The sequence below is a fragment of the Cotesia glomerata genome, linkage group LG7, assembly GCF_020080835.1.
Source record: "Cotesia glomerata isolate CgM1 linkage group LG7, MPM_Cglom_v2.3, whole genome shotgun sequence".
Classification (NCBI taxonomy): Eukaryota; Metazoa; Arthropoda; class Insecta; order Hymenoptera; family Braconidae; genus Cotesia; species Cotesia glomerata.
Window position 1 is genome coordinate 4,492,498 of NC_058164.1, and position 10,498 is coordinate 4,502,995.

Below are 10,498 nucleotides of genomic sequence, written 5' to 3' on the forward strand. Positions count from 1 at the left end.
CAACCTTGCAGTGACTATGTGACTACCGTGACTTGTGAAGTATTAAAAATTAAAATTTTGTTAAATTGCACTGTACTTTCTTAAATATTGACGTTTTTAAAAATATAAGTTCATCCCGATGTTACTTTCATCAAGAGCTTTCATTTGAGTACCCACATGCATTTTGATATATTTTTCATATATAGATATATGTAATATATATAAATATATGAAAAAATTGATGTGGGTACTCAAATGAAAGGTCTCGATGAGTGTAATACCGAGGTGAGCTTATATCTTCAAAAATATCATTAATTGACAAGATAGCAAAGTCAGTTCTTAATTATTGACATTTTTCAAGATATAAGCTCATCCCAATGTTACACTCTTCAAGAGCTATCATTTGAGTACCGACATGCATTTTTATATATTTTTCATATATACATATATATAATATATATAAATATATGAAAAAATTGATGTGGGTACTCAAATGAAAAGTCTCGATGAGTGTAACATCGGGATGCGCTTATATCTTTAAAAATGTCAATACTTAACAAGATAGCAATGCCTAAACCGTGTAAAACATTTAACCGGCAACTGAAAGAAGCATGACGTAAAAACACGTGGTTCCATTCATGATCGAGCTTGTCGACTTGCCAGTACATGACGACACTGTACTACGGCACGAGCGCGTGTCAGTACCAGAGATCGCTGAGATGGATGTTACACTACATAATATACGATATATATCATATGTTATATGTTATGTGTCGTCTGTCGTGTCGCACCCGCTCTACTGTACACTTCTATTCTGAAAGAGCCACTGACATTGCACGGCACAACGCGGGGTGAAACGTCGAAGGGGTTGAGAGAAAGAGCACGCGTGTGTATGTGCCGGGTGAATCACTAGCTCGTGCATCGGACCACCCTCGCAGGTCCTACGCGCCGAACCCATAACCTAAGCTGTAAAACTCTGCTCAAATTCACCCAGAGATCCTTCCACATACCACACACTGGCCTCCGCTACTTCTAGTCGTCACTTCACCACACATGTGTGTTATATATAGATATCTATGTATGCTCGAACGTCCTTGCTGGCTATACAGCAGTGAATACTGCTATACACACATGTTATTGACCTTATACTCACCAGTCATGACCTCGTATCACATGTCGTACCAATGTCAACTTGGTAACTCTCAGTCTCTATCTCAATAGGCCAGTACTAGACCGTGTTATGTTTCGACGATCTCTGACTGGATGTCTCGTAAATGTCCAACATAAATACAGTGAAAGTCATACATCATACATATATATATTTATCTCTGAGTATAAATATAAATATACGTGGGGATATTTAAAAAAAAAAATTTGAGATTTTTAAAGTTTAATTTTTTTTTTGGTTGACTATTAATGGACTAAAAAAATTAATTTGATTTAATAGATAAGTATTTAAAATAAATAATTCAATAAAAAGCTTTGCTTAAATCTATAATATTAAGAGAATAAGAACAATTTTGTGTCCAGGATAGTCATAAGATAAAATCGGTTTTTTTTAGTGAAATTTAGTGTCATTGCAAAAGTCTTAATTTGAATTCGTGCCTTTTCAAGGTTTCATATTATTCTCACCGATAGTCAATTTATTATGATAAATATTTAGGCTGCATTTGAAAATGCTCCATCTCCAGATACATAATTAAGAAATGACCTTTTGTCTTGTGAAATATTGACATTTTTAAAGATATATGCTCATCCCGATATTAAACTCATCGAGACCTTTCATTTGAGTACCCACATCAATTTTTGCATATATTTATATATATTATATATATATATATATATATATATATATATATATATATATATATATATATATATATATATATATATATTTATATATATTATATATATATAAGGGTGTGCCAAAATGTAAATTCCGTGGAGAACCTTTTAAAATTGGAATTTTGAGTTCCACTTTTAACAGCAGCTGTGTTTGGGCACTTCCGGCCAAATTTTGAATTTTCACCGGAAATACCAAAACTAAGCTTCTGTTAAAAAATTCTATGAAAATCAAATACATTGTCTCACACCAAAATTTATCAGGAAATGCCCAAACGCAGTCTTTGTTAGAAGCGGAACTAAAAATTCCAATTTTAAAAGGTTCTCCACGGGAGTTACATTTTGGCACACCCTAATATATATTTGTATAAATGAAAAATGTGTATATATATATATATATATATATATATATATATATATATATATATATATATATATATATGTATATATGAAAAATGTATTAAAATGCATGTGGGTACTCAAATGAAAGGTTTGATGAGTGTAACATCGGGATGAGCTTATATCTTAAAAATGTCAATAATTAAGGAGTGACTATATATTTTGTCTACTGATGATATTTTTAACGATATAAGCTCATCCTAGAGTTACACTTATCGAGACCTTTCATTTGAATACCCACACGAATTCCTTATATATTTTATATATTTCACAAATATGAGAAAAATCATATATATAAAATACATGAAAAAAATCATGTGCGTACTCAAATGAAAGGTCTCGATGAGCGTAACATTACGATGAGCTTATATCTTAAGAAATGTCAATAATTTAGGAATGATTGTGTCTTTTGTCTACTAATGACATTTTTTAAGATATAAGCTCATCCTAAAGTTATATTTATCGTTTTCATTTTTGTCGTTTTTGCTGTCGCTTTGGCAACGGTTTAATATTAATAAATAAAATTTGTAAAAATATTGATATTTTTTATTAAATATTAAACTGTAAAAATATTAAACTGTTAATAATAAATATGTAGGGAAAAGTGCGCTTGATGTTTTAGTATAAATAAAATGTAAGTTTATTAATTCGTAATAAATAAAGCAAGCGATTGTGTAGAAAAATAAACTCAGTATGTTGTCAGTAAGGCGGATGACGAGCCAACGAGCCGCCGAGGAGCAGAAAATTTGTGACACCTAAGCCCGGTACCTGGAGCGCGTAATCTCGATACCGATCTCCGTTGTCTTATTTATGCCGAGCCATCTCAGTCTCAGTCTTTCCGCGTTTGTTTGTCTCTGTTTTTCTGTGAGGAAGGTTCACTATTGGCGCACGTAGAATGGCGATGGTGATGTCCTGGCGTCGTAATCGACCGTAAAAATGCTGGGGCGCTTCCGAATTCGTTAATCTCTTTTCTTTTCGCTTCTGGAACTCCCGTGGGACTGATGTAAGAGGGACCAGGGCAGAGGCATAGCAGGGAATTATGTCGAAGTAGATAATACCCACGATCCTGGATAGGAGTCTGATGACGCTGATCTGCTGTCTCAATGTCCAAAAAGTATCTGTGACAATGGACTCATTGTCTCGGGTCACTCAGCCCCGGGGTAAATTCACTTGGACACAGGTTTCCCGCTTCCCAGGCTTCCTATTATTCTGCTCGACATTTTTTTTTTATTTATTGTAAATTATAATCTATTACTCTGATAAAAGGATTTATTAATTATTAATAATTTAATTTATTTAAAGACAATTATTTAATTTATTAAATATTTTTTAACATTTGATAAATATTTATTTGGGAGGAAAGTACATTTATTAACAGTGAATAAGTAATTATTAATAGTTAACGAATATTTATTAACATTTAATAAACATTCATTAATCATGCACGGAAAAAAGTAAACTGTAATATTCACTCGGATTCCGGTTAATTTTTATAGTTTTAAACTGTAAAGCGGACATCGGGATGGCAAAAATATAAATATTACAGAACTTAATGTAGAAAGTATATAAGCTACAATTTATACTTTAATATCCAAAATAAGTGATTAGTAGCTGTCACTATAGTAAATAACAACTTTTTCATCTTAAAAAATTACAGTTTCAAACAGTAAAAATTGCCATTTCAATATATAGTCCATATTATGAGGAGAAGAGGAACTCAGATGAAAGAGAAGGGGATCTCACTCTGGGAGAATTTAACATTTAAAACAGTAAAAATTATACTTTTAAAATATACATTTTAACAGTCCAAGCAAGTCAATAATTACAGTTTGATTTTTAGCGTTGCGTTTAAAATTTACCATTTTACTTTGTAAATATTAACGTTGCTTGTATTAGAAATTTACTAACTTTATTTTATACTTTTTACATATCATAAGATCATTTTTTAGGTACGAAATGATAAATATCAAAGTCTGAATTCTTAATTATTATACTTTAACATTTTAGACATTTACATAGCGAATATTACTGTTTTAAATAGTATTTTCTTCCATGTAAAATGTAAATTGTAACGTTTCAGTGGTAAATATTATATAGTGAATAGTAAAATCACGATTTTACTGTTTGAAATGGTAATTTTTAGCAGTTGATCATGACTTATTACACGGAAAAAAGTAAACTGTAATAAATAACAGTCGACTTATAATAAGTAATGATCAACTGCTAAAAATTACCATTTCACACGGTAAAATAGTGATTTTACTATTTACTTTATAATATTTACCATTTAAACGTTACAATTTACTCTTTATATGGAAAAAAATACTATTTCAAACAGTAATATTCGCTATGTAAATGTCTAAAATGTTAAAGTATAATAATTAACAATTCAAACTTTGTTATTTATCATTTCGTACCTAAAAAATGATCTTATGATATGTAAAAAGTATAAAATAAAGTTAGTAAATTTCTAATACAAGCAACGTCAATATTTACAAAGTAAAATGGTAAATTTTAAAAGCAACGCTAAAAATCAAACTGTAATTATTGACTCGCTTAGATTGGTAAAATGTATATTTAAAAAGTATAATTTTTACTGTTTTAAATGTTAAATTCTCCCAGAGTGAGACCCCCTTCTCTTTCATCTGAGTTCCCCTTCTCATAATATGGACTATATATTGAAATGGCAATTTTTACTGTTTGAAACTGTAATTTTTTAAAATGAAAAAGTCGTTATTTACTATAGTGACAGCTACTAATCACTTATTTTGGATGTTAAATTATAAATTGTGGCTTTCATACTTTCTACATTAAGTTCTGTAATATTTATATTTTTGCCATCCCGATGTCCGCTTTGCTGTTTAAAACTATAAAAATTAACCGGAATCCGAGTGAATATTACAGTTTACTTTTTTCCGTGTAAATAAATATTTATTAACAGTTAATAAATTGTACTCAATAAATTACTTATTAACTGTTAATAAATCGTATTTAATAAATAATTTATTAATTGTTAATAAATATTTATTAAATCTATAATGTTAAAAAATCATTTATTAACAGTTAATAAAACTTATTAAATATAAACAAATCCTTTTATCATTGTGTTCTGGTTAATTTTATTAAAATTTGTATGATTGTAATTTTTTAATTTAAATTTAAAAAAATAAAATAATTTTTATTCATGCTAAAAAAAAAAAAAAATCTACTCATGAAAATTCGGACAGTAATTAAATACAAAGATGACAGATTTTTAGTCAATCCAGCTGCTCTTCAGCTGGCCTGAAGTACCTGCGTCGTACCGATGACCCACGTGAGAAGTAATGGAGTGCGTACTGTCCTGCATTAATTTATGCGAGCGACATAATATAAAAGCGCAGTTAAATACAATGCCAAAAAAATAATGGCGAGTAATGAAAAGAAGAAGCCCAACCGAAAGACAGAAAACAGACATAATATAATATAAGTAGAATAGTCGAATCTTTGGCCAGGTGATGACCGAGCGGATCTCGATGAGCTTGGGGTAAACTACCCCTGGATATATATATATATATATATATATATATATATATGTATATGTATATGCTTAACGCGAGACCCCGGGGCGTGTGAAAACACGAGGCCCTTTGTCTTGAGTTCTCAGGATAGGACTCTTACTCTTCTTCATTTTTGTGACCACTCTTTTATCTGGACACTCATATTTAGACTTTCAATCTAACGTATGTTATTATTATGATTATTTGCTCTGTTTTTTTTGGTTATCGTTGTCATTTCTACGAATAATACCACCCGAATAGAATTATATAGATCTAAAAATGAAAAGAGAAGTATAATAAAATATGTTTAAGTAAACTAAAGTAAAAAAAGTTTGAAGTTGTAAGGAATTGGGGACCAATGGAAAACTCTTCGGATGTTTCACTAGTCAAAGGCAAATTGTATTCATCCGAAACTCTTTATATTTGTGACAAAAATAATAAAAGCGCGGTTTAAAGTATATTTTTGCCTAAACAATTTGGTGCAATAGAAAATAATTTATTTTAAGTAAGATATTTAGTTTTTCGAATTAAAAAAAAAAAATTAGATAGTAAAAATATTTACGAAAACAAATAATAGTTGATACTAGCAATCTTGTAGTCACTCTGTGACTGCCGTGACTTGTAAATTATAAATAAATGAAATTTTGTTTTATTAAATATTGACTGTTGTGAAATTGCACTGTAATTTCTTAACAATTGACGTTTTTAAAGATATAAGCTCATCCCGAAGTTACACTCATCAAGAGCTTTCATTTGAGTACCCACATGCATTTTGATATATTTTTCATATATTCATGTATATATAAATATAGAAAATATATGAAAAATTGATGTGGGTACTCAAATGAAAGGCCTCGACGAGTGTAATGTCGAAATGAGCTTATATCTTTAAAAATGTCAATAATTCACAAGATACAAGGTCATTTCTTAATTATTGATATTTTTAAAGATATAAGCTCATTCCGGTATTACACTCATCAAGAGCTCTCATTTGAGTACCCACATGCATTTTGATATATTTTTCATTTATACATATATGTAATATATATAAATATATGAAAAATTGATATGGGTACTCAAATGAAAGGTCTCGATGAGTGTACCATCAGGATGAGCTTATATCTTTAAAAACGTCAATAGTTCACGAGATACAAGGTCATTTCTTAATTATGTACCTAGAGATAGAGCACTTTTGAATGCAGCCTCAATATTTATCATAATAAATCAACTATCGGTGAGAATGATATGAAACCTTGAAAAGGCACAAATTTAATTCAAGACTTCACAATGACATTAAATTTCACTAAAAAAAAAAAAACAATTTTATCATATAACTATCCTGGAGAAAAAATTTTCCTTATTCTCTTAATAAGATAGATTAGTCATTTTTATTATAAAAAAAGAAATCATTAAAATTTTTTTTAAAATTCATTTAACCAGAAAAAAACTTCTATCAATCACACAGCTAAAAAATTTCTAATTCCAATAAATTCCTTAAATTCAATGCTTAAAATTCATCAATAACCTTAAAAAAAAAAAAATTCTATTTAATAGTAAACCTTAAAATCTTCGCACTGTCACCAAAATTCTACTTGACAATTCCCCGAAGTCGTTTCACAGGCATCACTCTAATTTCCAGCAGCTTGCAGGTGTTCAGCAAAACACCATTCTAAATTTGAAAAGATAAATGTTTCATAGCAATATTCATAGTCTGTTCGGTCTGCCAGTAAACATCAAATAAATGCGAATAGAGAATGAAAAACACCCACCCAAACAAATGCAAAGCATTAAGAATTAAGCAAAAGTATTTGTGATGTGACAATAGCACTACCTGCCGGCACAGCGTAGGTTCTTTTTTGGCAAACCGTGAGAAAGGGAATTACTTACACACCATACCAGTTACATTATACATTATATATATTGTGCTACAGATTAATAGACGCACTGGTGGACCGCCTCAACGGAAAAGAAACGAACGATGAGTAAGTGAAACGGAAAAACCGCCGGAAAATAACAAGATGAAAAGAGAAAAGTAGCAAGTGACCACGCGTGAAATAAAGCGGGTGGCTATTTTTATTCTTTTATATTTTTATTTCTTTCATTTTTCGGCTATTTTAGTTCCGTTTATTTTTTACTTTGGACTGCGGGGAGTTAACTAGCTCAGAACAGGGGTGCAATGACGGAGAGTCTTCAAATAGGAATCAGAACCTATATAGAAAGAAATTTTCTTTAAAATTTATGAGAAAAATTACTGGAGTGTATTACAATCAAGGAGGCTGGTTTATTATTTATTAGTAGCAGCAATTTTTTTTAAAGTTTGTAGAAGTGAAATTTACCGGGCTCTTCCGTAAAAATTAGTTATCAATGGAATATTATTATTTGTTTATTAGTTTTATATTTTGGAAAAACTAGATTTTAGTTTAATAAGATTGAATGTTTAATTAATTTTTTTGAATTAATTTATTTTTTAAGATTATTTCACTTGGAAATATAGATAGAATAATAGCTACTAGTAAAAAATAATAACGTATTTCATTAAAGTACATTTTTACAAATATTTAACTAATTGCATAAAATTTTATTAGAATGATAATTGTATAAAAGTGTTGTTAGAATTAACTGTAATTGAGCAACAACTGATCACAAAAATGTGTAATTTTTTATACAGCTGATAAGTCGAGAGCGATTGCAGCGCTGTCTCAAAGTCGGTGGATAATACCACTTGTATTAATTTTTACTTAAAAATCAGATTAATTTTATAAGTAGTTTCAGTAAAAACATTTTATTTTACTGTAATTTTTAATATTAAAATAGTCAAAAATAATTATTCATCTTATTAATTTTTCGCGTTTATTATTTTTTACCTCAATAATACTACAGTAAAAATTAATGATACTTTTCTATATTTTTTGCCATGTAATTGTAAATAATTATTAAAAGGATTGTAATTAGATCAGAAATTACAGAAAACAAAGATCGAATATTTTTATAAAGAAAAAAAATTAAATAATTTCAAAGAACATTAGCTTGTTGATTTGAGTAGAAAAATTCTTAAACTAAGAAATATTTCTTGGTTTAAGTAAATTTCACTTGATTCAACAATTTTTCGTCTTGAGTCACGAGAAAGAAACTTTTTAAAATTATTTTCTTGGTTCAAAAATTTGTTAATAGATTCAGTAAAAACATTTTATTTTACTGTAATTTTTAATATTAAAATAAAAATAATTATTCATCTTATTAATTTATCACGTTTATTATTTTTTACCTCAATAATAATTTTTTACCTTAATCCTTTGTATTATCTTTAGGCCGTTAGAGGACTGTCAATAAATTACAATTACAATTACAATACTACAGTAATGATTAATAATGCTTTTCAATATTTTTTCCATTGCATTAGAGAATAATTATTAAAAGAATCCTAATTAGAAAAAAAATTTCAGAATTTTCAAAGAAAATTCCTTTATTTATAGATCTAGAATCTTAATTTTATCATCTCCATTATTATTGATTATTGTTGTAATAAAGTGAGCGTTCTATTCTCTTGGATGTCCGTTCTTACATGACCCATTGAAATATTATTGGCTGGATCCGGGATCGCGGTGTTTCCAAGAATTCAAAAGGTGGAATGCTCAATGCCCAGCGCTCAATGCTTGATCCTAAACCATCAATGTTCTTGTTCTGTGTGTACACACGGTCATAGTCATTAGAAGAACTTTGGAGTTTCTGGTACTCGGAAATCGTTAAGTTTCCCGTTTTGACAAAAGCGTTTCATTTGTATTTGTATTTTAGTTTGCCGAGACATTGAGGCTCCGCCAGGTGATCCCTCTTTTTTTTTCTCCTTTTCTATCTATGCCTTTTATTGTCTGTTTCATTTCGCCTCAGCCTTACTGGCAATATAAGTATCGCTCGACCAGTGACAACTATAAAAATTCTATAGTTATAGACTCGGGAAAAAAATAATAAAAATAAAAAATCAGATCTGACTCCGCTGGAGATTTTCGGTGATTTTATTTTTTATTTTATTATTAGTCGGAAATTTTTACCATTAAACTGCCAATGGATTATTGTCAAAGGTTTATTATTCAAATGAAATTCAATTACATAATTTCCCGAGGTAAAATTCGTGCAATAAAATTCTATTACTCTTTTTATTTTTGTTTGCGAATAAAAAAAAACAATGACTATGTCAATTAAACTCATTAAAAAAATAAAATAAAAGAAACATTGTTCTCGTATTCCTGCAATTGATATATTTATCTATTAACAATAAATATTATTAGAGTCGAAACGAAAAATACTCGATATGAGTTAATGATACAACTTACATGCACGAAAGGCTCCTACTTAATATTAATATTCCTTGAATTATATGCATTACTACTATAATAATGCATCATTGCGTTGAAATAATAATGCACGAATGACGAGCTGGTTACAATATACAACCAGTAATGACGCATTTATTATTTTTAATACTCAGTTCTGTCTATTTATTTATTTATTTATCAATATTCATGAATATTAAATTGACAGAAAAAAAAAAACATTTTACTCCATTAAATTTTAACTCTTAAAAATTTCACGGAGAATTTTTTTTTTATCAATTACATATTTTTTTTTGAATTCGTTAAAAATATAATAATTTTTTTTTAATTATAAATTAAAATATTGGTATCAGGATTTTTGATACCCCGACAAAATATCCCCAAATTAAATATCCCTGTGAACAAAATATCCCC